General features: G+C 45.9%; 1 pseudogene; it reads left to right on the top strand.

Annotated features, from left to right (window-relative positions):
* LOC143690403 (beta-1,4-galactosyltransferase 4-like) overlaps positions 1-13,324 on the top strand; it is a 50,712-nt pseudogene extending 37,388 nt beyond the window's left edge.
* Positions 13,325-22,849: the final 9,525 nt, after the last annotated feature.

Raw genomic sequence — 22,849 nt, 5'->3', positions numbered from 1 at the left:
AGTCCCCCCGCCTGCCCTGGAGTCAAGTGGACTGATGCCATAGTACAGCTTCTCTACACCTTGTGCTCGGTTCAGAAGGTTCTCAGGAAGCCAGGGTCCCGGGCAGAGCTGTGGGGCGGCTCCCCTGGATATTCAAGGACGGCTGCCCAGGAAGGTGGCCTCTGGCCCCTCAGCGTCCTGCACCGTGACTTCACCTCCAGAGACTGGCTTCCTGTCCTCTTACCTCTGACCCTCTCTGTCCCTCTCTATATCGGGCAGGCCCTGCTTCCCCGAGTGAGCGCATTACTCTCCCTGCAGATATGGGACAATTACTTCCAGGAATAAAGAGGGTTCTGTTGGCCAAGTCTGAAAAAATAAACCTGAAACTTTTCTGCGATGCCCTACAATACCCACTGTTGCTCGCAGGCACAGAGGAGGCTGAGCGACAACCTGCTTCGGCTCTGTCAACTGCTCTGACATCTGAGCAGCTCCTGGAGCCCAGCCCCCCACAAGTGGCCCTGAGGCTGGGCTGAGGGACCTGTGGCTCTGTGGTTCTTTAGTCTTAGAAGTGCGCCCCGAGGAGGAAGGCGAGAGCCGGCTGTGAGCAGAAGGAAGCAGGAGGATGCAGAGCCAGGAACTGATTGGGAAGGACAAGGAGGTGGCGGCCAGGACGGTGGTCCCGGGCACCGCCAATCCCCGCCTCTTCCTCCTTCTCCGGGGCTTCCCTGATGGGGACCCTGCCCCTTCCCCTCCGAGGGCCCTCCTCTGACCCCAGAGGCTGCGTCCCCTCATCTACCTCTCTCGTGCTGGCCCTGCTGCCTTGTGTCCAGCTGTGGCGCCTCTGCTGTGAATGCTTCTCCCGCCCAACCCATCCCCCTCGGGCTCCCGGCTGGACCCTGCCGGGTTGGTGCTGAGGCTCCCCCTCCTCACCTGTCCAAACCACCTGAGACCCTGAGTTTCTGCTCTGGAAAAGCCTCTGAGTGGCGGACAAATAGATCATTTTTATTTTCAGCTTTTTGATGTCTTTTCATTACAGGAATCCTGTAAGTTATTTGAAATCCCTGATGTCCTTCCCCGGATGAGCAATCCCTGATGTCCTTCCCCGGATGAGCTCACGGGCCCGACGCACGGTGCGGCAGGGGTCAACCCTGCAGGGGGAGGCCAGAGACCCAAGGGCCGCCCCGCTGGGGCCAGGGCAGGAGCAGGTGGACAGAGGAGGGAGGCGGCCCAGCCCTGCCTCGGGGAGGGCGCAGGGGCCCCTCAGAGCCCCCGGGCACGCTGTCCTGGTCCTGGGAGAGACTCTGATGAGGTCAAAGTGGGGACAAAGAAGGAGGCTCAGGGGCCTCCAGCAAAGTGAGCAGAATCCCCCTTCTGCAGCCCCCTCTTTCTGTCCCCCCTCTTTCCACCTGCCTCTGGAGATATGAGATGGAGGGGACAGAGCATGAATTGGAGGAGGACAGAGCTCGGCATGGTCCTGCAAGCAGCCTTCTGCACTGGGGCTTGTAGATGCGTGTAAAGTGTGTGCATTTGTCACTTTATAAATGACCCTATTGCCCTGCGGTGGGAGACCTGCCTGTGCCGGATGGAGACTCCGGGTCCCACGGGACGAGCGCAGGGGCTTCCTGCCCAGTAGGGTGACCGTCTGGCCCAACCACAAGGGCCAGGCCCACCCCCAATATGGGGACATTTCTGGGTAGCAGGGTCTCGTGGTGCATGTGATGCCCCACCAGTTTCCCTCATCTTCGGCCCCTGCAACCCACGGCTGGTCCGTCCTAGAAGAAAGCAGGAGGCAATTCCTGCTTTAGATGACTCTCCATGACTGGTGGCTTCAGGCTACACATCAGAAAGAGGTCACAGCATTCCAGGGCTCGTCACCACCAACCCAGAGTCACCCCATGCCCCAGGGCCCAGCCCCTATCCTCCACACGTACCTCTGAGGAGTGCTGGGGACAGACACAAGGGGCCGGGTGGTGCTCAGGGTGCAAGAGGCACAAACTGCTTCCCCGTAAACCCACACATGACACTTCTCAGGAAACCAGCCCTTGGCAAAGAGCATTTAGGTTTGGGGAAGTAGGGTCAATCTTGTGAGGCCTATTTTCTGGGCTTACCCTTTGCAGAAGAGAGGCTGAGGCAGCGGAAGGATGAGTGGCCGAGGTGTCCTGGCCAGGGCGGAGCCCACGCAGAGGCGGGGGAAGTAGGCGCATTGCGGGTGTCAGGACTTTTGAAGAGGAAGCGGCGCAGGGCTGGGCTGAGTGGAGGGGTCTGGAGGCCGCTGGACGTTCTTCCCTGACCCCGGCCGGGCAGCCTTCTGGGGAGGAGGCTGCGTGTCTGCTCTGCTCTGGTCGGGTGCAGCTGCCCCTCTGGTCCCTTCAGGCTAAACCAGGGCCTGGGGGATCTCTGCATCAGGGTTTTCTCTGCATTGATCACAGACAACTGGTGGGTGAGTAGGTTATTTGTAATTTTACAAATGACCTTGGGTCATTGGTTGTCCTTGCAAGGGTGCTGATCCCTACTTACCCAGGGATGCCCCCTTGGCCAGTTTTCAACTCAACCCATCACACACCTGGCCATTGTCCCTGCACCACTGCAGTCGGCCTGACTTGATCCCAGTTCCTGGTTGACAATCCTTCATGTTGCAGTCTGGGCAAACCCCCACACTTTCCATTAGCCCCCTGTGCTTGTTTGGAAAGATTTATGTGCCCTACAAAAGCCATGCTTTAGTCTTAAACTTGCTCCCAATCTTGTGGGAGCAACATTTTCTCTTAAACCCTATTTTTAGCTTTGTATGCTGGAAACTTGATTAGATTATCTCCATGGAGATGTGTCTTTGCCCATTTTATGTGGGGTCTTAGTTTACTGGAATCCTTTAAAAGAGGAAGCATTTTGGAGAAAGCTACTAGAAAGACAGAGCCACCAGGCTGAGAGAACCAGAGTCCGCCAGCCAGTGACCTTTGGAGATGAAGGAAAATGCCCTGCAGGAGCTTCATAAAGCAGGAAGCCTGGAGAGAAACACCGTGTTTGCCATGTGCCTTCTCACTTGAGAGAGAAACCCTGAACTTCCTTAGCCTCCTTGAGTCAATGTCTCTTTACCTGGATGCCTTAGATTGGACATTTCTATAGACTTGCTTTAATTGGAACATTTTCATGGCCTTAGAACTATAAACTAGCAACTTATTAAATTCCCCTTTTTAAAAAATCTCCTCCATTTCTGGTGTATTGCATTCCAGCAGCCAACAAACTAGAAAAACCCCCAAGACCTCTCCAACTTGATCAGGCACTCTCCACCTGGGGAGAGTCTGCTGGGACCCTATGTCCACAGTTGCCCCGAGCAGTGAGCTTGTTTGGACAGAGTCTGTGTCACCCTTGGGTTCAGCACAAGTAAGACACAGGATAGAAGCTTGTAGAGTTGTTGGCGTGGGGTAGGTGGGAAGGAGTGTGTAGTCGGGGAGGGGAGAGAGGCATAGAGGATGACTTGTTCAGTGGCCTCAGTCCAGTGTCCCTGGGGCTCACCCGGCTCCTCCCTCCATCCTCCAGCTCTTCATCCCCTCCTGGCCACTTGCCTTAGGTGCAATATCAGAGAGGGTCCAGGGCATCCAAGAGCTGAAATGGAGTTCCTCTTGCTGGCAGAGGGTGGGGCTCCCCTCTCATTTGGTGCTGGAAGGCAGTGCCTCACTCGCTTCACCCTAGCCCCAGCATCCTGCTCCGTGCTGGGTGGCTGGGCCTGGTGTAGCTTTATCGGGCACCTCACTCATCTCCTGTGTTCATCTCCTGGGCCCTGCTCTCACCGTGCCCAGGAAGTGCTGTGTTCCCAGGGGCCTCAGCCCCAGGAGCTGGTGCATCTTTGCTGCCCACACCTGTGACGGCCACTGTGGCCCCGAGCCGGGGCTGCACAGATGGCAGGGGGCTGGGACCCAAATCGCCATCATGATTTCCATAGGTCAGAATGGAACTCCAGGGTGGAGGGGCAGTAAGCAGAGAAAGGGAGGAGAAGTTGCTAGAAAGGCATGAGCAGGAACTCGAAGCCCTGGTGGAGAAGCTTCAGTCTGTTGCTGGCGGAGGTGACGGCATACCCTGGGATGAGACTTTAGAGTCTTTTGGGGGAGCTCAGGGGAGGAGATGTGGTCCAGGGAGGGAGAGGGAGGGGGGTTGGAAGTGGATGACGGACTTGGAGGCTTCCAGAAAGAATGAAGTTTAGGAAGGATCAGATTCTAACGGGAAGTAGTAGTCTGAGGGAGAAGCTAAGTCCCTGGAGGAGGAAAAGGGAAAGTAACAGATGGAAATTATGATGGAGAAAGTCCATCCCTAAGACTCACACGCACTTTTGCCCCCTGAAGCTTAGGCGTGCCTCCATCTTCATTCTCCCACCTCAGAGTCTGAATACTGCCAAGAAACCTCTGTGGACCATCAGGGAAGTCCCTTTAGTCCCTGGAATAGACTGATAGGGTCAAGGCACATCAGGGGCTGCAGTGCATTCTCTGGGTGGAGGCTTCCCCTCCCACTGGTCCCCACCTGCCCCTTTTTCCCCTCCTTCTCTCCCTGGCCTGCCTCCTCTCTTCGAGTTCCCTCCTTTCTGTCACCTGCTCCTCCAGGAGTATCCAGCTCCCTCCTTTTTTTCCTTCTCTTACAAGTTCCTTCTTTTTCTCACCCCTACATCCCTCTGACTACATAAATGTCACTGTTTCTAAACCCGGTCTCTGTTTCTTCTTTTACGCCACCCCATTTCCCTGCTCCATTCAATTCCCTTTCTCTTTTTCTACAATGGTGACAATCAGGAAAACACCGTTAGCATCTCTGAAGGAGGCCATGACCACAGCTGAGAGGAGACACGTAACCACTTACTTTCCACAAATGTAATCGCATGATTTGCCACAATCTCCAGATGACTCAAAACAGACCACCAAAAGGCAATGAGCTATAAGAATTAGATTTTTTTTAAATCAGAGCAGAATTACTTTTAATTTAAAATTTGCTTTATGTTTATGAGAGAGCAGTAATATTATACCCAGCATTGTAAGAATAATTTTCAATGTAATGCAATAATCATTAAAATGATTTTAAATCCAGAGGAATAAAACAAACTACTAAAAAATTCTGGAATTTTTAAAATAAACCTATTGCGAATTCCAAATGGTTCAATAAACTATTGAAAAAGTGTAAATGACTCTCTTTTTGGTGATGGAGCCCCAAATGTAATTCCCTCTGGCAGGAGTACAGATCAGTTAAAGCTCTCAGGAGGGGAATTTAGAATTCAAAACCTACACTCAGTCTCAGCCTGTCATCTATTGGCCAACACTGCTTTTGAAATGACAGACCACGCAATAAGAGAAGAGAAAGAATAAGCTCAAATATTGGAAAAAGAACACACAAATTGGCATTTGTAGGTAGGAGGCCAGGAATCACACCAGACCTCACCCCATCCTTAATTCCACTCCCTCTTCGAAGAAACCAGAGAGAGGCAGCTTGCTTACATGGCAGAAACTTGCATCAGGGGGTTAACAATTCTTCTTTGACAATAGTTCCCACCAAGCATGAGCCATTATAGGTGCCAGAGGCAGGCTCCCTCCCTCCCTATTCTTGCTCTTTCCTCTCTTCCCTTTGTCCTTTGTGGAGCCTGGTGACAGGTTAACTTCCCAGACCCCTGGCAGCTGCTCAGCCCACACAGGATGTTTGGCAAAACCAAGTGTATTAGTCAGTTCTCTAGAGAAACAGAAGCAGCAGAGAGGTCTGTAAACATGGGATTTACAAAGGTGTCTCAGCAACCATGGGAATGCAAGAATCCAAAATCCATAAGGAAGGCTGTGAAGCTGGCAACTCCAATGAAGGGTTTCAACAAACTCCACAGAAGAGGCTCACTAGCTGAAGAAAACAGTGAAAGTCCTCTCTTCTTCCTTCAAAGTCTTCAACTGATTGGCTCAAATTCAACTGACTGGATTATCTTACCTACTGAAGATGCATCTTTAGTTGAGCATAGATGTAATCAACCACAGTTTCAATCACCTGACTGATGATTTAACAAGCCAGCCCCTGGTTTATCAACCAGCCAAGAAATATCCTTGCAGCAACAGATAGGCCAGTGCTTGCCTGACCAGACCGCTGGGCACATCACCCGGCAAAGCTGACACCAGAACCCAACCGTCACACCGAGGCTCCCTGACCTCCTCAGCAGACTCCTGCTTTCATCTCAGACATCAAATTGGCATCACAACCTCGTCCAGGGACTGTAATGAGGAGCACGGCCTGGCCACAAGGGGACGATTTAGTTTGAAACATCGGAGGGTGGAGGAAGAGTAAGGGAGAGGTAATGACAACGAGAGAGGAAGGGAGGAAGGAGCTAGGTCAGGAGGGCTCCAGAAACTGAGGGAGAGACTCAAAATGACCCAGAGAGATGGGAGAAAAGGAGGTGAGAATGAAAGCAGAAGGCTCCAGCCAGGACACCACATGCGGGAATGAGAAGCAGGGAAGCTCACAGCCGAGGACAGGGCTCCCGTCCCCTTCTCCAGCACATGGCACTATGTCTTTCCTCCTTCCATGCTCTCTACCCATCCCTGGGCTTCCAGGACACCGACCAACTCCCCTCCCTGAGCCTCCTCCTCTCACCCCCTGCGTGGCTTGGAACCTGCGAGTGAGGGTGCCCCAGCCCTAAGCCCAGCTCTTTCTCTGCCTGTAACCTCAGGTCGCCGCCCACTGTGACCCTCCATTTCCTCTTCTGCAAAAAGACAGCCTGGATAAGGTCGCTCCCCAGGCCTCTTCTTGCCCTGACATTCTGTGGTTTTCTAATTTCTTTCAGACTCCAGGGGCCTGCAGACCCCATGCTAATGTGTATGAATAAAACATGGGCATCAAAAAAAAAAAAAAAAGAAAAAAAAGGTTAGCAGAAATAAGACATAGTTATATCACCAGATAGGACAGCACCAACACCTGAAGAGGAAGGAGTGCTGGGGGATCTTGGAGACCGCAGTCAGGGTCTGATTAGTAAAAATCCACAGCAGATGCTGGAGACCCAGGTTCGATTCCCGGTGCCTGCCCATGCAAAAAAAAAAAAAAAGAGTGAAGGTAGGGGCCCATGGCCTGTGGTCTCGTGGCCAACAAGGCAAAACCCTGTCTCGATCACACTTTCCCTCCCAGACTCCCTCTGGAGACCCTCTGCCTCTGAGGCTCTCAACTCTGCCACCTCACACTACTGCCACCACCTCTGTGTGGGTCCCTCCAGTTTCCCGCTCCCAGGTCCCCCGTCCGTCCTCAAAGCTTCATTTCTCTCCTTCATTGTATAGAGGAATTCACCTTTCCCAGCTCCCACCCTAACAGGCACCCTCAAATCCCTCCTGACTTAGGGAACGGAAGAGGGAGAAGCCCTTCTCTTTAACATGCTCCAACCTCTGATGAGAGCAGGTGGAGGCCTGTCTTCAGTATGTTTTGTTTCTTGTCAAGCACAGGTTATCCACGTCTCTAGTGGAGGACCTGGGGCTGCTCACAGCATTGAAAGGCAACTGTAGAACCAGGCCTGGGGAAAGACAAGACCCAGCGAGGTCCCAGGGCCTGGGAGCAGGGGACAACAAATGACCTTGGAGGGCTCCATCTCCAAGACAGAGACCACTCTGGCCATGTTTTCTGTTTTGCATTATTTTGTCCAGAGTCAGATTTTCTGAACTCACTCATGTCCGAGAGAGGGCAGGAGCCTGGAATGTCCACCCATATGCCATCAATAGGGGAGAGGTGACTCCCCAAAGAAAACAGGGGAAGAGATGGATGCTCAGCAGGTTAGAGCAATCAATATCATTTTTGCCTTCTGCATTCAACTATTGTGACCCACGGAGGAAGCCACGAAAGAGATCATGGTATGACTGTGAGCATAACCGGTGGAAACAGAAACGGTGGCACCATCTGCGCTTCACACTAAGAAGATTTGTTTTTGAACAGCACTGAGATGGGAGAGCCAAGGAGGGCAGCGTGGTCAGGCCTGAACTTAGTAGGCACATTGTCCTCTGCATACGGTGATGCACCCTAGAAATATCAGGGTTGCAACATTTTTGTCAAGCCCCAAACAAGTCATGGGAGGTTGGGCTATGATTGCAAAATTAATATCAATTATTCTCAACTTTAATAAAATGCAGGCAAAGCTGAAGGAAGTTGAAGATGGATTGAGGGGGAAGTGGTGGTGGGAAGGCAAGTATCAGCCGTGGATGTTGAGGATCCAGCGATTCTGCCTCTGGTTGAGTTTCATTTCGAGTGTTTGAGCTACTGGGTAGGCAGCTACATGCGGAGGGTAGGGAGAAGGGAAGTCCAAGGGAGCAGAGGAGAGCCAAATCCTCACACTGAAGGCAAGAAGGCGGGAATATCAACAGCTGGTAAATCAAGAAATGGTGGTGCCTGGAGGAAACCACCAGAGAAACTAAAACCAGAAGACGTCCAAAGGGATTATTTACTCAAATTGAAGGCTTGGAGGAGAAAGAGGCAGTGACAATTCCTTCACATTGTAAACCCTACTGTGCTATGCTGTCACTTAACTAGCATGTTTGATGATAACTTTAACCCCATTCACAGTAGGAGTCAAAGCTATAAAATAACTAGAAATGAATTTACTAGAAAGACACAGAACCTTCATCAAAAGACACCATTAAAGGAGTCAAACATCAGACCATCAAATGGGGAAAGACGTCTACATTATGTCTCCCTGATGAAGGACTCAGCCTCGAAATACATGAAGAATATTAAAAAGTCAATAAGAAAAGGGTCAATGCGAACATGGGCAAAAAATCTTGAAGGAGCACCTCAGATAAAGTCGCAAGAGAGGATATGAACATGGGCACTGAACTTGGGAAAATGTGCTTAAAGACATTAGTCACCAGAGATATAGAAATTAAAATCACAATGAGGTGTCACTACCTACCCCCACACACCACCAGGATGGCTAAAATTCTAAAGTTTTTTTCTTTAATTTTTAATTTTATTTTTTTTAATACCAAAAAACATTCCTATTTTGATTATTCCATTCTACATATATAATCAGTAATTCACAATATCATCACATAGTTGCATATTCATCATCATGATCATTTCTTGGAACATTTGCTTCTATTCAGAAAAAGAAATAAAACAAAAACAGAAAAAAAATTCATACATACCATACCCCTTACCCCTCCCTTTCATTGATCACTAGCATTTCAAACTAAATTTATTTTAACATTTGTTCCCCTTATTATTCATCTTTATTGCATTTCAAACTAAATTTATTTTAACATTTGTTCCCCTTATTATTCATCTTTATTGCATTTCAAACTAAATTTATTTTAACATTTGTTCTCCCTATTATTCATCTTTATTCCATATGTTCTACTCGTCTGTTGACAAGGTAGATAAAAGGAGCATCAGACACAAGGTTTTCACAATCACACAGTCACATTGTGAAAGCTACATCATTATGCAATCATCTTCAAGAAACATGGCTACTGGAACACAGCTCTGCATTTTCAGGCAGTTCCCTCCAGCCTCTCCATTACATCTTGAATAACAAGGTGATATCTACTTAACGCAAGAATAACCTCCAGGACAACCTCTCGACTCTGTTTGAAATCTCTCAGCAATTGACACTTTGTCTCATTTCACTCTTCCCCCTTTTGGTCATAAAATTCAAAAGTTTGATGAAAACAAATAGTGTTGAGGCCGTGGGGCACCTGGAACTCTTACATTGCTGGTGGCAGGTTCAACCACTTGGAAAATGCTTGACAGTATCTACTAAAGCTAAACAAACATCTACTCTATGACCCAGCAATACTAGTCCTAAGTAGATACCCTAGTGAGTGCTCTTTCCATCAAAAGATTTGTACAAGAATGCTCATAGAGTTTATTCATAATAGCCAAAAATCATACATAACTCCATCTGTCCAGTGACAGCAGAGTGGGTAAATATATTGTGGTATATTCATCAATGGAATACTACAAGCAATAAAAAGGAACGTACTCCTGATCCTTGCAACATGGATGAACCCCACCAACATACTGAGTGAAAACAGACACACACAAAAGAATTTATACCATATGATTCCACCTAACAGGAAGTTCAAAAAAAGGCAAAAACAATCTATGATAATAGAACTCAGATCACAAGGGGACAATTGGGAGGGGCACCTGGGAGCCACCCGCCTTCTGGAAACAGTCTCCGCCTCATTCTGAATGATGCTCACACCAGGCTGGAAAGAAAGGGCTTTGCACTTAACTTTATGTTTTATTCCAATACAATTTTTAATTAATTTGAATTAATTTGCAATCAAAATTTTAAGTTCAATTTTAAAGAAGAAAAACATTTTGCTAAAGGTCATAAAATATCCCAAATAAATTGATAGTCATAAATGCAACACAAACCCCGGGAGAATCACCATGCCTGCTATTAGCTTTATATATATATATATATATATACTTCCAAATTCTTCTTTATGCTCATACAGCGTCTTTTTAATAAGCTCTATCTTTTCAGCCATATGTTCTTTCAGGTCCTTGAATTGAATTAGACTTGTCTGAACATCTTTGATTAGCTGTTCCAAATTCTGTCTCCTCTGAAGTTTTAATTTGTTCCTATGACTGGGTCATATCTTGTTTTTTTAACATGACTTGTAGATTTTTTTCCTGGTGTCTAGACATCTGATTATCTTTAATGGTTTACTCTGAAGAGCAGATTGCTCTTGTGCCTAGAGGCTCATTGTTAACCGGCTTTGTGTTAAGGCTCCTCTTTAATACTTGGTTTGACTTTTCTAGACCTTTAGAATTGCCTGTGTTTAACTGTTTATACTATTTTAACACCTCTTCATTTGATTCTTGCCCTGGGAAAGCAGTACAATTTTTAAGATTGCACTCTATGTGCAATTGTTTCACCCCTGGGAGAAAGCATCCTTTCCTCTGTTCCTTCCCTGGGAATCTTGCTTTGTTCTCTTCTTTTTTGTTTGCTTTTTTAAATAACTTTTCTATTGCATGATATATCATATATACAAAACAAAGAAATAAAAAAGCAATAGTTCCTAAAGAACCCCTCAACAGGTAGTTATAGGACAGATCCCAGAGTTTGTCATGAGCTACCATATGATCCTCTCAGATTTTTCCTTCTCACTGCTCCAGAATATTCCTCTAGAAGGAATAAACACTTTTTTTTCATCACAACTGACTTTTTTCTTTTTTGTGAAAAATAACATATGCACAAAAAAGCAATAGATTTCAAAGCACAGGACCACATTTAGTTGTAGAACGTATTTCAAAGTCTGACATGGGTTATAATTCCACAAGTTTAGGTTTTTGCTTCTAGCTGCTCTAAGATACTGGAGGTTAAAAGAGATATCAATTTAATGATTCAGTAATCATATTCGTTTGTTAAATCCTACCTTCTCTGTATAACTCCACCATCACCTCTGATCTTTCTATCTCACTCTTTAGGGTTGTTTAGGCTATGCTCATTCTAACTTTTTCATGTTGGAGGGGGCTGTCAATAATTTGGGGTAAGGAGATGAAACTAGCTGATGTTCTGGAGAGGCTCGGCCCTTTAGGTTTCAGGACTTATTGGGTCCAGGGACTCATCTGGAGGTTGTAGGTTCCTGGGCAGTTACAATAGTGCATGCAAACCTTGTGGAATCTTATATATTGCCCTGGGTGTTCTTTAGGATTGGGTGAATGGTCCTGGTTGGGGTTTGATGAGTTGATAAGTAGCAATGTCTAACTGAAGCTTGCATAAGAGCAACCTCCAGAGTAGCCTCTCTGCTATTGGCTATTTTTTTAATTGGGGAAAAAAAGTCCACTTAAAAATACAAATAATAACGAGGTCAGGGTGTGCCGGTGGGGTCGATCAACTGTACGGACTGTGTGCAGGGTGGCCTGCTTGTGAAGGCGGTCCTTTCCCCGGCCCAGGGTAGTTTCTGCACATGCGTGCATCGATCAGTGCTTCCAGCCGGATGATGTGATAGACTGAGTCAGGCACCCCCACAAAGACATGTTCAAATCTACCACAGTCCTGTGAGTGGGCTCACTTGGAAATAAGACCTTTGAACAACTTCTTTGGATGAGACCAAACTGAATCACGGTTGGGCCCAAATGCAATATGGCTGAGCCTTATAAACAGAGGAAATTTGGTCACAGAGAATGAGACAGAACTCTGCCTGATGGAGCTGAGATGCAAGCCAGGGAACACCAAGGAGTATCACAACTGAGCAAAAGCAGGCATCGCATCTTCGGTTGCCATCAGGTCTACAAACAGATTGGGACAAGGTGAACTCCAAGAAGCTTGCCAGACTGCACTGAGGCAGTGAGATACACATAATTCACACAATAAAAGATACGGGCTTCAACTTCCCTTTCCACCTTTCCTACAGATGTCGATTGTTGTTTCTTTTAACCTTATGCCTGATGGTGGTCGGGTGAGCCACCAGTAACTACTTTGGGGATCCTATCCAAGAGATTCCTAAAGCAAAACATTTCATAGCTTATTTCAATAAGGTGCAGTTTTGAAGAAGGAAGATGAATACAGCATCTATGAAAAAAGCAGAACTTGAAAACCGCCCTTATTTGTCTCCATACCTCAGAGGCCTCAACAAGCTCAATTTCAAACCAAAGCTCACTTTAGAAAAAGTAAGGGCAGAAAATCCTAACATGGACGGGGGGCAAGGGGAGGGGTGCGGTATCGCCCAGAGAAGTGCAAGGCTTTACAACGAGGTGCCATCCTCTCACCCTACCGGAACTGAGAGAGACATCTGGTAAACCTGCTGGGACGTCTCCACCCCTTCCTGCAGAGGCAGCAGCCAGAGTATGGCATCTACAGCATCCACCAGGCTGGAAGTAAAAAGTTTCATCGAACCAAACTCTTGATGTGGGCTATTTAGAAGCTCTCGAGGGGAACATTGGGACTGCTTCATTTTTCATGATGAGGATCTGCTGTCCAAGAATGACCTTACCTTCTACAAGTGCATACCAACCAAAACACCTGGTGGTTGCAGGGACAGCACTGGGCACAGGCTACATTACAAAGGATATTTTGGGGGTGTTAATGTCCTAACCAGAGACCAATTTTCCAAGGTGAATGGATTCTCCAACAAGTACTGGGGCTGGGGAGGAGAAGACAATGAGCTCAGACTCAGGGTTGAACTCCAAAGAATGAAAATACTGTGGCCGATGCCTGAAGTGGGTAAATACACAATGGTTTCCCACACTGAGGACAGAGGCAGTGAGGTGAGCGTGGACTGGATGGATCTCACACGAGGTGGCACAAGTCTGGAAAACAGACAGGTTGACTAGCTCTTCTTATAAATTACTGTCTGCGAAGTGCAATGCTTTATCTATCAATACCACAATGGATTTTGGGTCTGATCCATGACCCTGGATTTTTTGGTGACATTGGAAAGAACTGAATATTTGATTGCAATAATTTTGGCCTAGAGACTTTTCCTCAGTAGCACACATTAAGAACTTGTTGCAGCTAATTATTAGACTGGATTTTTCCTTTTTGTATTTTCTTAGCAGAGCTCCTGGTGATACGGAATGTAAAGCGATGGTGACAAGACAGCTTTTCTACTTGTTTTTATCGTGAGGGTTGAATATTGTAGTATAGATACTTGAAGGACTAAGTACATACACACCACACAAAGGACATAATGAAGGGTATTTGAGAACTCTGGTTGAAGGGGATTGATTTGAGTTTGAAGGGACACATTTAGGGATAAAAGGCCATAAGAAATAACATTGCTGAATGTTTGAGAGAACCAGAATTGTTCTTGTCCAAGATAGAAAAGTATGAGGATGTATTTCTGTTACGGGTCATCTGTGAGGAGGTGGGTCCCAGGTGAGAAGAAGCCCAAAGAAGAGAGGAGTAAAGCGGAAGACTCAAGATACCGTGAACTTGGGAAAGAAGAAGTGGCTGGAGGACAGAGGATCAGATGAGGAGGTGGCCCCGTGGTGCTGGTTGCTGCTGCTCCTGCTACTTTGCAGTGGGTGCCACTTGCCCAGATAATGCCTTCCAGTACCAGCCCAGCAGAGAACACATTGTCTACTAGTGCTTTAAGCATTTTTGTAAAATTATTTTGTACATGTAGGATATGAACGAACAGCTTATAAATTACTAATTAACTAATAATACATCTGAAGTACCTTGTAGTAAAATATGAAAAAGCTTTGGATGTTCAAAAAAAAATACAAATGACAGACTAAATTTGTTTGAATAGCCAAGACATTTTTGAAATGAGGTGGTGAGGACATACTTTCCTTATGACGTATTAAAAACCAGGAAAGGAATGGGTAACGGTGGCTCAGTGGCAGAGTTCTCACCTGCCATGCCAAAGACCCAGGTTCGGTTCCTGGTGTCTGCCCATGCAAAAAGAAAGGAAAAAAAAGGAACATTATAAAGCTACTCTAATCAAAACAGTGTGGGAAGGGCCAGGAGCAATAGAGACCAGAAAACAACACACAGAAAATGACACAAGGATGTCTGGGAACATAGTATATGGCGAAGGTAGAATTTCAATTCAGGGTAGGAAACTGGGCATCGATTCCGTTGGTGTCAACCGGAAGAGAAACATATTTTTAGCACCTTTCCTTCATAAAGTGAGACTGACCCAGCTCCTGGACAGCTCCTCCCACTTCCATTCACCCTCCTCCCCTCCCCTGCGAGCTCTCTGCGGATGGTTTTACCCCAGCCTTCACTGAGCAGTCAGAAGCAGAAGGAATCTCCTCACCTTCACCTCCACATCTAGAAACCTGCTTCCATCGGTATCCATATTCATTCAATAGACATAAATTTTATTGAGCACCTACTATGTGAGGTGCTATTCTGGAGGTGGGTCAATACATTGAATCAAACAGACAGCATTCCTGGGTCCACGGTCAGCCAGAGTCACTGTCTACTCTTTCAAAGTCCAACCCTTTCTCGTGTGCTCCAGGGATCATGTTTCTTGTCTCTTGAAGGGTTTCCCTTCAGTAGTTTTCTGCTTTTTCTCTCTTACTGCTGAATCATTTCCACCAGCAGGTCACATGCTCTGAGCTTGAGCCCAAACCCAAGGTGTTTTTTGTTCTTTTCCTCACTCCAATATCCATTTCATAATCAAGTGTGTCCAATCTTTAAAAACAAAGACCTTCCTTCAACACATCATTCCCTCCATTCTCTGCATCCCTTTATAGGAAAAAATAAATAAATAATTTTCTGCATATTCTGTCTCCAATTTTCTATTTCCCATTTGCCTTATGTCCTAGTTTGCTAGCTGCTGGAATGCAATATACCAGAAACAGAATGTCTTTTAAAAAGGGGAATTTAATAAGTTGCTATTTTACAGTTCTAAGGCCAAGAAAATGTCCCAATTAAAACAAGTCTGTAGAAATGTCCAATCAAAGGCATCCAGGGAAAGATACCTTGGTTCAAGAAGGCCGATGAAGTTCAGGGTTTCTCTCTCAAGTGAGAAGGCACATGGCGAACACAGTCAGGGCTTCTCTCTCAGCTGGAAGGGCAGATGGCGAACACGGCGTCATCTGCTAGCTTTCTCTCCTGGCTTCCCGTTTCATGAAGCTCCCCAGGAGGCGTCTTCCTTCTTCATCTCCAAAGGTCGCTGGCTGATGGACTCTCTGCTTCATGGTGCTGCAGCATTCTCTGCTCCCTCTGAATCTCCATTCTCCAAAATGTTTCCTCTTTTATAGGACTCCAGAAACTTGTCAAGACCCACCCAAATGGGTGGAGACATGTCATCACCTAATTCAGTTTAACCACTCTTGATTTAATCACATCATCCAGGGAGATGATCTGATTACAGTTTCAAACATACAGTATTGAATAGGGATCATTCTGCCTTTATGAAATGGGATTTAGATTAAAACATGGCTTTTCTAGGGGGCATACATCTTTTCAAACCAGCACACCTTTCATCTTACTACAATCTGGCACCTGTCCCCACCACTCCAAGGGAACTACACGTGACAAGCTCTCTAAGGAACTCCATGTTGCCAGAAGAAAGGGATTTTTAGTTCTCATCTTGCCCCTCTGCTTGGCAGCAAATGACTCAGCTGAGTACCCACCCCCTTCTTGTGCTTTGTGCTTTGTGACATCCTTGTCTGCTGGCTTTCTTCCTTCTTTGACAGCTCATTTGCTAGCTCATCCTCTTCTCTAGGATCTGTAAAGCCTGGAGCATCCAGTGACCAGACCTGAATCCTCTCCCTAGCAGTTCTAGCCTGCCCCCTTGGCAGGTGATCTCTGCACCTCCAACCTTGGCGTTCCCTGAGCTAGCTGCGGAGCCCAGATTCCTACTAGGTGTTTCCCTTTGGCTGTCCAACAGACACACCTAACATTCCCAAGAGTTCCCTTTGTGAATTTTCCCCAAAATCTACTTTTCCAACTTTATAAAGGCCACTCCCACTGAGCAGTGAGCTTCAGCCCAAACCCACGGAATTAGTTTGATTCTTCTCTTTTATTAAAAGAAGAGTGTGCAGACATTAAAGCAAATGGGATAAAGCGTTGACAACATGTGAATCTGCTCTTTAGATGCAACTTTTCTGTACATTTGAAATGAGTTCCAAATAGAAAGTTTAAACTAGTCAAAAATAAAATAGTCGTTATCTCTCAGTGGTAATATTTATCATTTTCTTTAGCAACTTACCTCTCTTTTTTCAAATCGCCTATTGTTTTTATGACCAGAAAACCAGGAAACGTCTCTTGAAGTCATCATTTCTCCCCAGGAGGCCACAGCCTATTCCTGAGAAAACTATGTGCTTCCTTGCATGCTGCCCCAAGTCCAGTGAAGACACCTGACCGCTTTCTCCCGGCTCTTACTGCAGTTCGCCGACCTCTAAGACGACATTGGTCACCACCCGGAAAGCCCTGGGGAGGGCTGAACGAGCGAGCGCAGAGCCCTGCTGCTTCAGGAGCTCTGGGGCACGCTCCAGGAAAGGGGCTCTCTTCTCCCTTGGCTCTCTTCCTGCCCCTCAGCTCAGGCCTTCCTCTCAGTTGCTGTCTCCCTTCACTGCTTCCAGATGCTTCCTTCCCTTCCCATCTCAGGGTCCCTTTGCTTCTCTCCACCTCACCAGACTTGTGTGGACTCTGCTTCCCAGGCATGGGTCTCAGCCCCGCCACTTCCAGCTGAGGAATCCTGGGAAAATCGGACACCTCTGGTGCCTCTGTTCCTTACCTGTATATGGGGTAAGACCAGAACCAACTTTGTGGTGCTTTTGTAAGGATTAAATGAGCTCATGCATGTAAGGAACTATTTTACCTTCTCTTTTCCCTAAATTATGTCCTCTGTCCTTCGAGAATTTGCCTGTCTTGACTCGTTGCCTCTCTCTCTGATCCATTCCTCAACATTCCATAGTAATCCCCACCGATGTTCTCTTCTCTCTTAAAATAGGAAAATGGAAAGACTGTATATAGGACATTTAATATCCCTCTCCAGAAAGATCAATGACTTGAAACAGTGAAATACCCACTTCCTTCAGGGCAGGCCAAACACAAAATCCTCCAGACACTGTGACTATCTTAGTTATTCAAGCCAAACAGGGCTAATATTGTATTATCCCAATCCCCAGGGATTGTGTGTGTGTGTGTGTGTGTGAGCATGCATGCGTCCAGTTACATTTATAAAAGAATGTTCTTCCATTTTTACTCAATGTTTCTAAATATAAAAAAGGACAAGGTTCTTATACCAACTATTTCAAATGAGACCACACAAAGCAATTCAAAGTGTATGTAACAATCATTTCTCTCCTTCAGTTTTGCTTCTTTAGACAATGGTATGATCAAGGGAAAAGTGAGCCGCTTATGCCTGCCTGGAAAATGTCATCTATTTACAAAACATGCAGACAGTTTCTACTTTGTGTCCCAAGTCTTAATTTACAATAACTAGTTCTTTTCTGTTTTTCATTTGGGAGGCACATGGGATAGAAAAAGTTAGCTGCTCAATTTTATTCAACCACCACATCAAAAGTACTAATGACAAATCTTGACACTGCAAACATTGGAAGGTTGAGGTAGTATCTGTAGTAGGTTCAAATGTTTTAGCCTGAAATTTTTGGCTTATACTCTTAAGAATAATAAATCTCTTTAAAGTCTTTCCTCTAATGTTGCTGAACAGGTTTCCAGAAGAGTAGTGAACAAAAACCATCTGTTTTATGTCCCATCTGCTAAAACAAATCCCGTACAACAGGTTGGTTTAACGGGAATTCATTGACTCAAAGCCCAAAAGGTTTGCTTTCTCTTGGGGTCAATATCTCGTGGATGGCCAGCAATTTGGGGAGTTCTTTGGCTTTTCCATCACATGGCAACAAAGAAGCCCGTGTTTTCTCCTGCCTCTTCTGGGCTCCGTTGGCTTCCAGCTTCTGGCTACTCATTATGGCTTCTCTCTCTGAATTTCATTCTGTTCATAAGGCTTCCAGATTAAAACTCAGCCTGGTTCATTCAGATCACACCTTAACCAAAGTAACATTTTCAAAGGTCGTATTTACAAAAGACCAGAAGTGGGGACCTGAGCATGCCTTGGGGGGGGGGAGGGGACACGATTCCATCCCAACACCATCCATGTGAAATTCAAAGTGCAGCAGCTCTATTCTGTTGCATTGTATAAAGAGAAGACTTGGGAATTTTGCAAGTTGCATAAAGACAGTTGTTCGCTAAATGGCAGTAAAGAAAATCCTCACCCGAGTGCTATGACTCCGTTCAAATGTTTCTTTCCAAAGAAAATTTTACAACAGTATTTACAGGCTAGCTTTTCAGAAATGGCTAACATCAATACTTTGCCTATTTTATCTGTCAGGTTAATCCTTCAAGAGTTAGTAAAAAAAAAAAAAAAAAAGGCCATGCATCATTACCTCTAACAATACCCTGTATAAGACAAACACCAAGTGCTTGTGACCGTATCTCAGATGGAAGCCCCCTGACGCATACACATAAAAAAATCTAGTTTTTCTGCTACGTAGGTATGTAACTTAAAGAAACTTCAGAGATTACTAAGAAAAAAACCTTAGTCCATTAGAGACTGATAGAAAAGGTCAGCTTGAGGGATTTAAAATGCTTGCTTTAAAAAGAAAACATCCAGAATACATGATCTTTTGCACAAAGAAAAACAGAAAACTTCTGAATGCCTATATTTCATCACTGTATTCTAATTTCAAATGGAATTAATGTCTTTGGTTAAAAGCTATTTTCTACTTTACTGATTCCTTTAGTTTACAAATTAATGACAGCATTAATTTGTAAACTAAAGTCCATACTTAGTTCACCTGCATTTATGGCACAAGATCTCATTTTCAAAACAGAATACTAATTTTTTTTAAGTGGAACTGAGCTCCACTTTTAGTAGCAATCGTGTGTTTAAAAGGTTAACTTGTAGAGAAAAAAATGTCTTAACTCTTATTTGTTTCCTACCTTGTACTCACAGTTTATCTGTTACAATAATTACAAAAAAGCATAAACTACATATGGAGCAACTTTCACTGTCCCCGACCCAAAGGTTTTCTCTCCTAGCTCCTTTCTGTCCTGGTTGGAAGAAGGGACATCAGAAAAGGAGCCTGCATTTTTAACATGGGTTGGTTCCTGATTTCAAGCAAATACAAAGGCAAATAAAAGAAGGAAACAAAACAAAACAAAAATACCTTTAGTTCAGAGTATGTTACCAAACCCCACAAGTTAACCATGAAAGAAAGCAGAACCTATGAAAGACGAGACCTTCTAGCGTGCCCTGAAGAAATCATTCCTTAATGAGGGAACAGCAAGACAGTCATCTTACAGGTCTTATCCAAGAAGTCATCTGAGCCAGCTTAGCCTTGCAATCCACTTTGACAGAGCAAATTCTGACAGTTGGCAAAGTGAGACACCAATCCCATAGTTACTAGATGACAGAAAAGTTTAACTGGAGGGACACCATGAAACTGAAGAAAACAAAATAGGTTTTAAAAAGTTTACAGTGAAGGAAATACAGTCCCAAGGCTCTTTGGGTAGAAAGAGATAATGGACAAAGGGAGTTGGCAACTGAGCAGGCGAAATCCAACCCCATGAACACTGTTTTCATGAGTAGATATATTTACTACTTGCATTTTCCTGACAAACCTCTTTAAAATCACAAACTCTAGAGGGTTTTATTTGCATTAAACTACTCTGGACTTATATATAGGGGAAAGAACTATAGCAGGCAGTGACAAAATACCAGCTGCAAAAATTGAGGCAAATGAGCTGACAAATTTCTCAAAAGCGCAAAGTAAATCACTTGTCAAAATAATGACTGGACACTACAAAAACAGCCAAATCTGAAATTCAGACAGTAAAACTGTGATCTTATGAAACAGATTTTGGAATTGATGTAAAATCTCTTTAAGACCAAGAATTATAGCTTTCACCAACTCCCCCCACAGAAGGAGTTGTGGAATATGTCGATGTTGTGAAAGAAAAAACAAGTCAGGGAGAACTTCAGCCTGCAAGGAAGTGGGTCTGACTTTTAGAAGACATCCCTACAAAATAAACCACAGTGGAATGCTGTTTTGGCTTGCTAATGCTGCCAGAATGCAATATACCAGAAACGGGTTGGCTTTTTCAATGGGGATTTATTAGTTACAAACTTACAGTTCTAGGGCCATAAAAATGCCCAAATTAAGCCATCAAGAATAAGATACCTTCTCTCAGGAAAGGCTGCTGGCATCGGGGGTTTCTCCATCACATGGGAAGGCACAGCAACGTCTGCTGGCCCTTTTCTCCTGGTTTCAAAGCTGTCTCGGCATTCCTTTCTCTCCTAACTTCCTCCAGGCTGTTTCTGTCTCTTAACTTCTCTGAATTCTCTCAGCTCACAATTGTCAAAGCTCTCAACTCTCAAGGCTCTCAACTTTCTCCAAAATGTCTCTTCCTTAAAGGATTCTAGCAAGCAATTAAGATCCACTTCGAAAGGTCCGGGTCACATGCCCATGTAAACGACCTAATCAAAAGATCCCAGAAACCACAGGTCTGCACCCACAAGATTGGATTAAAAGAACATAGGCTTTCTGGGTACATAACAGATTCAAATTAACACAGATGCCAAATGGAGGAAAATATTTTTGAATGCTGTGAAAAAAATGACAAGCAAAGCAAACAAAAGAAAACACAAAGGGGGTTTGCACAGTTAATGCATCTTAAATCAAATTCCACCTGGCTTTGGCTTATTAAAATATTTCACACTATTTTTTTTAAGAGGATTTCAAAGCATCTGGAAAACATGCAAAATGTCTGAAAACCCTGCATGGAAAATTCAAACAGTTTACAAGCATCCTTCAGATATTTGCCAAGGAAAATAAAGCAGTCTCTCTCCTGACTTGCTTTCAAGAGATGGCAACCAGAGGACAGTGCAGTGTTACAAGCAGGGCGTATCAGGAAATGAAGGCACGGTGCGTTTGCTTTGGCTGGGGAACAGCTCAGCCTTCCTTTCCCAAATATTTCCGCCTTTTCTGGTTTATGACACAGGAGAACTCTGATTACATCTTCCACTTTGAATTTCTTCCTCCCCATATTCACAGATCTTCCCACTCTTCTAAAATTTCAGTGGTCGTGCTTTCGATCTGGGTTTTGCTCAAATCAGCCCGGGTATCCGCATCTTTTCCCTTGGGCTCCAGCCTCTTGGTAAACCTCCCTGACCGCAGTTCCGCAGGCTGTTTCTGTCAGACAAGTGCTGGGTTGGAGGTCAACGGCGTCCCGGGTGGCCAGGGCCTGGGTCACAGAGGCCGCGCTGGCTGTCACTGTTGCTCCGGCCGCCCAAGAGGGGGCGAGGCTGAGTGAGGGGCGCACTGGGCGGGTCACCGCGGAGCGTACGGGTGGGAGCGACCTCTCGGCCGGGGCGCCCGTCGCTCCTCCCACCCCCTATTGCCGGCCCCTCCAGCTCCACCCCCACCCCCGAAGCCCCTCACAGCCGCTGCCCGGGCACAGCGACTCTGGCGCCGCGCGCTACAATCGCGAAAACTCGGGCTTCGGGACGGCGCTAGCCTGGCCGGCTGCGCAGCAGCGCCGCGCACGGGAAAACTTTGAGATCTGCATTTTAATTACGACTCTTGCCCAACGTTATCTTTACTTTTAAAACAAATAATTAAGCTCTATTAGGGTTCGTTTAGTTTGTTTAAAATCCATAATAATAAAGTAGTCTATTGAGACTATTCCTAATTTTCGTGTGCTGTTGGTAAACAGAAAATGAGCGAACGGCAGGGAGTGAAGGAGCCCCCCCCCCCCGCCCCCGCTGGGACACTGCAGAGGCGCAAACCCTCTTCAGGCAGGGAACCTGGCAGAGGTGTCCCGCGTTGGGAGCCAGGAGTGCGCACCCACCTATTTTGGTCAGAAGAGGCTAGGTTGAGCTGCAGAACCAACAACCCCCCAAATCTCAATGGCTTCCATCACAAAGGCTTTTTCTTGCCTCTGTTGACTGTCCATCTCGGGTGGGAGGGGGCTGTCCCCACGCATCCCTCTCTAAGGCACGCAGGCGTACCAAGCCGCCACCTGGACCAGCTCAGCTCCCTGGCAGCGGCGTGGCACGGTACCCTCTAGTTCCTAACGCTTCCGCCAGGAAGTGTCGTGTCACTTTTGCTCACATTCATTGGCCAAAACCAATCACATAGTGTTATCTAACCTCACGGGTGTGGGAAAGCGTGACTTCACCAGGGGCCCAAAAAGGAAGAACCGGAATATTTGCGTCACCATCTGCAAAATAAGCCAAGGTAAAGGAAAGAGGTATGGTCATTGGGAAGAAGCCACATTTGTCATTATTTGTAGGTTATTTTCCTACTTTATCTCCATTAAGAGGACAGCTTGGCAGTGTCCCAGCCCAGGAAAGAGCAAAAAGCTGCCAGAGAAATTAGAACGGAGGGGGCAAGGCAAGACACTCATGCTCTCCCAGTCCTGATTTTTTATGTGTGCACATTTCAACTC

Source organism: Tamandua tetradactyla, chromosome 7 (assembly GCF_023851605.1).
Source record: "Tamandua tetradactyla isolate mTamTet1 chromosome 7, mTamTet1.pri, whole genome shotgun sequence".
NCBI lineage: Eukaryota > Metazoa > Chordata > Mammalia > Pilosa > Myrmecophagidae > Tamandua > Tamandua tetradactyla.
This window is presented reverse-complemented; position numbering and strand designations above follow the sequence as displayed.